This window comes from Orycteropus afer, unplaced genomic scaffold (assembly GCF_000298275.1).
Source record: "Orycteropus afer afer isolate SDZICR_OR568_19922 unplaced genomic scaffold, OryAfe1.0 scaffold00169, whole genome shotgun sequence".
Taxonomy (NCBI): domain Eukaryota; kingdom Metazoa; phylum Chordata; class Mammalia; order Tubulidentata; family Orycteropodidae; genus Orycteropus; species Orycteropus afer.
In genome coordinates this window covers 5525446-5531731 of record NW_006921756.1, presented here as the reverse complement: position 1 = coordinate 5531731, position 6286 = coordinate 5525446, and positions in this window count along the sequence as shown.

The window sequence follows — 6286 nt, the reverse complement described above, 5'->3', positions numbered from 1 at the left end:
TTTGAGTGGTGCCACATCAGCAAATGGAGGTCTTGAAAGCTTTACCTTATCCACATGAGTAAGGCTGGGTTTACTCAGATGATGCAGCTCTTTCCCAGTCCTATTTTGAGAGCCTTTTAACTTAACCAGACTATTCATAAAGTTGTGCAGTTATGTATCAGACAGTGTTTCTTTGCTATTTATAAGAGTTTCCCTGGCCAATTCTTTGAGAAGTAGATGGCCTCTTCCTTCTTCCTGGTCTGTCTCAGTCTGTAAGCTGGGCTGATACCTGTGCACCACATGCATCCTGCTGGGTTTGAAACACCAGTGGCTCAGCCTCAAAAATCACATCAACATGTCACCATGGTAGGACAAACTGACAGACAAGTTTGTCTCCCTGTGGGAAACCTCTCCTACCACCCTTACCTGGGTCCCTGCAGCTGACTCCTCCTCTGTCCCGGTTCCTGGGCCTTTTCCTACCATTTCTCCCACTCTCCTGCCCTCCTGCTTTGGGCATGCCTGGGTTCCCTCTCCTCATCTGGATCCCCGTGGCTGACTGCTCCTCTGTCTCAGTTCCTGGGCCTTTTAATCCCCTTTTTCTTGCTCTCCCACCCTGCTGCTTTGGGCACGCCTGGGTTCCCTCTCCTCACGTGGATCCCTGTGGCTGACTATCTCATCATGGGGAATACTATATCCAGCTTCCCAGCCATTCAACCAGGCCCAGCCAAGTTGACACACAAACTGAACTACCACACTTGTTAAAGTGGAGGGTCAATGAAAAAGGGGGAGGCCCTCAATGAGATGGATTGACACAGTGGTTGTAATGATGGGCTCAGATATAGCAAGGATAGTGAGGTTGGCACAGGCTTGGGCGGTGTTTTATTCTGTTGTGCATAGGGTCGTTATGAGTTGAAGGTGACTCAATGGCACCTAACAGCAATAACAAGTCTCAGTTCTCTCAGTCTAATGACACTCTTGGTAATGTTGCCAGAGCAGTGGTTCTCAGTGTGGTTCCTAATTGTGCATCATCAGCATAACCCCGGAACTTGATTGAAATGTAAAGGAAGCTCCAGCCCTGAGTCAGAAACTCTGGGAGTATAGCCTAACAATCCGTGTTTTAACAAGGCTTCCAGATGGTTCTGATGCACAATCAAGTTTGACAATCACTGCTCTCGACTGAGTGAGTCTAGATTCTAGAATAATGAAGAACATTTTTTTTCTGGTTGTCAAAGTGTAAATTTGGGAGTAAGCAATACATGAAATTCCCCTAAACACAGGGATTGGCCCATGAGCAATCCCAATCCAGAGGAAATGTTAAACATATTTATACTGGGTCCCTCAGTGATGCAAATGGATTAGGCTCGATGCAACTGATTACTAACATAAAGGTTGGCAGTTTGAACCCACCCAGTGGTGCCACAAAGAAAGACCTAGTGATCTGCTTCCAAAAAGGTCACAGCAAAGACAACCTTATGGAGTAATTCTACTCTGTAACACGTTGGGTCACCATGAGTTGGAATCAACATAAGGGCAATGGATTTGTTTTTGTTTTTGCAAGGGCATGAAGCAATTAAAATGGATACCAAACATGGTATCCAGGCAGAGTTCTGAACACCCCCTGTTATACCAGACATTGATCCATGAATCATGAACCATAACGTAATATAAATGGTTCTAGAGGAGGAAGCACAGTAGCCACAGTAGGAGAGAGACACCTCAGGAGGTTGAGAGAGTAACTATCTATTTGCCAACTATATTGAATAACAACTGGTATAGTTGTACCAGTGCATAGTAGTTACATAGTTGTCCTGATTCAATTGGCACAAACTTCAACATTTCCCATCAGTGATTATGGGAACAATGTCCTTCTCCTACTGCACGTGATAAATATGTAGGTCATGAAGATAACAACGGTGATAGTTTTATGTATCAACTTGACTACAGTACCCAGTTATTCAATCAAACACTAATCTAGATGTTTCTGTAAATGTATTTTATAAATGTCATCAGTATCTGTAATTAGTTAACTTTAAATGAAAGAGAACCCTCCTTGATTGATGCACCAACTTACAGATGAAGTCAACATGAAGAGGGGCGTGCAGCTGACAGAGTCGGGGAGAAATGGAGCTGCATCCCTGATGGATCCTCTCTAAAGCTCATCCTACCTCTGGATGTTCCACTTACCTGACCCAGTTTGAGTTGAATTTCATGTTTGTTTGTTTGTTTTTAATCTGAAAACGTCCTATTTGAAATAACGGAAATGAAGGCCAGAGAGGTATCATAAGAAAAACATGTTTCCAAGGGCCTGACTGAGATGTTCCTCTTTCTTCTTGAAGTTTTGGGTAATATAGACCCTCCCTTCTTCACAGGGTGTCTAGTGGGGGATGGCTCAGGCATCCATGGCCCCAGCTGCGTGTTAGGCTGAATGCAATGCTTGTTTATTAGTGAAATGCATCTGATCAGAGGCCCGCCTGACAAGTTCATTACATATCAATTTAATTAGCTGATTTACATTTAATTTACATTTCAATTAATGTCTTTAGCAACAAACCGTGCCTTAATAGGGTAATTGCCTGTTAGGCAATATGTAGAAGAATAAATAGTCGCATTCTGAGGAAGAATTCCTATTTTCAATTTTTTATTACCATAAATAACTGAAATAATTATTGCTCTTAAGGGCCACGTCCTCGTTTCCTTCTGGGCCTAATTATAAAGACTTAGTACCTCATTAAGCAAAATGGTTTTGGAATCACAGAAAAACATTACTCCAATCGTGACTCATTAGTTTCAACAAAAGAGGGAGAAACTGTGATAGTAGGCACATTTGGGGGCCTGGGCAAGCATTGTCCTGTCTAAGCCATATTGTCTTGATGGTTAAAGGTACCTCTGTCCTGCACACTTGGTGGGATATTGGTCTGAGGAGTGCTTAGTTAACTGCTTTAGAGTATTTTGAGTACAGGTAGTCCTGACATTTTTGAGTTACCATGAACTTCATTTAAGACCATCTGGGTTTTTTTGTTCGTTTGTTTGTTTTTGGTACATCTTATCATTAGTAACATGCAGGGGTGGATTACCCAATAAGCCAGGTAAGCATAGGCTTACTTTGCTTATTGGGTAATCTACCCGTTTGTTTTGTTTGTTATGTGCCGTTGAGTCGACCCTGACTCATAGCAATCTGCCCCTAGTAATATATAATTTCCTGATGTGATCATTCTCAAATGTTCACTTGCAGATGTTCAAAGATTGAATTTATAAAGATACTGATAATAAAGGCAATTATGGAAAAAAAAAAAAAAAAAACACCAGATATTTGACCACGCTAAGAACCAACTTACTACAGAGTCCCATTGTAAGTTGCAGACTACCTATTTGAGTATTGAGAGATGAGGAGCTATTACAGAGCTATGAGTTTTAAGTTTTTCCTTACATTAAAACAACATATACCCCCTTCCTGTAAAACAATTGTAGTGGGTGCCTGCTAAAGTAGACGTTTTGCCGGAGGAATAATTATTACATAATTATATAATAGAAATTAATAGGAATTAGCAGGAATAAGAAATGAGCTGGCAACTGTAGAAGGCAAAAATGATCTGATAAATGGGGAGAGCTCAAAAGGAAAATATGCCATACACCCAAGGCGAATAGCCAGGCAGGGGAAGGGGCAGAGGTTTACGCTGTGAGGAATTAGGCACCGGAATCACAGCTCAAATGAGGCTGGCTTGTTCCTTGAGAGATGCTGTGTGTCTAAGCTGAAAGAGCAAGCACAAATAACTGCAAACTTAGAGCCGAAGTGTAAGGTCTTTTTGGACAAATTGATATTTAGACTTTATACTTCCTCAAACAACAATGGCAATTGTTACCATCGTCTCCACACCTGGCCTGCAGCTTCTTCTGTAATGTTGAGAAGTCTTCAACAGTGACACCTTGTGGGAGCAAGACACAACAGCAGGGATGGGATCCTCTAGTTTAGTCCTGTCTCTATTCAGCTGTGAAAGCCAAACAGATCCCTTTTTGGGTTTGATTCCTGGACAATCAGAGGAATGAAGGGAAGACTCAGGAGAGTGAAACTGGCTTCCAGAAAATATCTCATGTGCAGGAGGGTGCAGGTTTGAGTACTTAATTAGGGGGAGGGGGGAAAGTGACCAGATTTGCATCTTAATGTTTTGGAAACATTCATTCTAGTTATATGACCATTGGCTGGCCCTAGCTTGCCTTTCCCCTTTCTCCTACTCAGAACCAGTTGGCTCCATGTCAGCCTTTCAGAAATTAAGTGATAGGATTTAGACCTCTCATTCAGCCTTTGCTCCCTCCGGAATCCCTCCAATCCCTCACAGCCACATTTTTTTTTTTTTTTTTTTTATGGTAAGGTTTTCAGATACATTCAGATAATGACCTTAACCGTTCTAGTCTGGAGGTTCACAGATTTGTTAATAACCTTTTAAAAAAAGATACCAAAATTCTGAACAGAAACCCCAGGATTGGTCAGCACAAACCAAAACCAAAGCCCACTGCCATTCCATGCAGAGTAGAAGTTAGGATGGCAGTAGCTAGTCCTCACCAGCAGGGGATGTCTGGAACTGATCTTGCTCTTCCTACTATTTATCTGATAAGTACAGAGCAAAAATTCTCAGCCCTACCAGACCCAACCCTACCTTTTTATAATAAATATTTTGTAACACTTTATTTTCTATATGAAATTTATGGAAAATATAATTACTCACACACAATTTTTTAAAGGAACTATATAACATTCTAACTGTAGTATAAGGGAGAAATAAACAAAAGAGAAGTAATGTGTAGTAGAAAAATATATATTTAAATTTGCAAATGTTCTAACACAACTACACAAAAAGAGTTAATGAAGTAGCTACATGCTTTCATGTCTTCCTAAAATTACTGGAATATGATAACTGCAAATCTACAACTCAGGAATGCTGGATTGCTGATTCAAATACCACCACCAACTGAGAGTGATAAGATTTTCTAAACACTTGTACAACTCTTAGTAGAGTTGTAAACAAAACATAGTCCCTTGATTTACAAGGTAGTTGCATTTCTGGGAAACGTGTTCTGCATTAAAACCAAGTAAATAGACTTTGAGTTTATATGTGAAGTGCAGTTATCTGTAAATTCAGAAATTTATAAATAGGTTTTCCACCTATAAGAATCTGTGATGGGAGAGGACAGTCAAGGCCTCAGGGATGCTTGACAGTTCTTCATTGTGTAAGTCTTGCTAGCATTTCTGAATCTTGCCCACTAAGTGATAGGAGTACCACCACCACCACCCCTGAGTTGTTGTAACAACAAATTTTAAATGACCCACCAGGTTCTGAAACACCTTGGAGTGTCACCACCATGGAGAGCCATTTGCCTAGAGAACTGCATGCATTCAGCAGACCATCGAGCTTCAGTCTTTTCTAAGGGCTCCCCCTATGATTGCTGATCAACAGATTTATACCTCAATTTCCCTTCCTTAGAACCCCAGTTCCCTTCAGAACTGGGATTTCTGCACTGAACTCAGTTGACTTTACTGGAGTCCTAAGCCCCTGCCTCTCTTATCAGTGTTCAGTAATCTAGAGATGTAGGGCTGGTCCTGTTTGTATATTCTCAGCTGCCCACTAATGGATAGATTACTCAGGGCTACAATACAGACTGTCATCACACACTGAAAATCATGCAGTCTCCTTCTCCTTGATTACGGACTTCTTTGTGGCCCATGAAAAGTTCTTGGGAACTGGAGCTTCCATTGTCTGTGTCCCACGTCTATTACCTTGTATTCACCATGTTCATGCTCACTAGCCTAACTTCCAACTGCCAGCACCTGTGATTCTTTGCCTAAAGGTTTTTCTCTGGCTGCTGGCACTCACTCTGCCAACATGGTAGGCCAGAAAGACAAACAATTAACTCTATTGACCAATGGCTAATGGGAATGGGTGAAAAAGACTCCGGCTTCCTCACTACTTGGACAGGATAACTATGAGGAGTTTGCTCTACACTGGCTCTCAGTGCTCCTCAGTGAGATTAAACTCCAATTGCTCACAGTAGTGCTTGATACCAAACCAAAAACCCAAAGCCATCCCAAGTTGATTCCAACTCATAGTAACCCTATAGGACAGAGCGGAACTGCCCCACAGGGTTTCCAAGGCTATAAATCTTTATGGAAGCAGACTGCCTCATCTTTTCTCATAGAGCGACTGATGGGTTCGAACTGCCAGGCTTTCAGTTAGCATCTGAGCACCTTAACCACTGTACCACCAGGACTCCTGCTTTCTTGATAACACAGATTTTCATGGCTTCTACCCTTCCC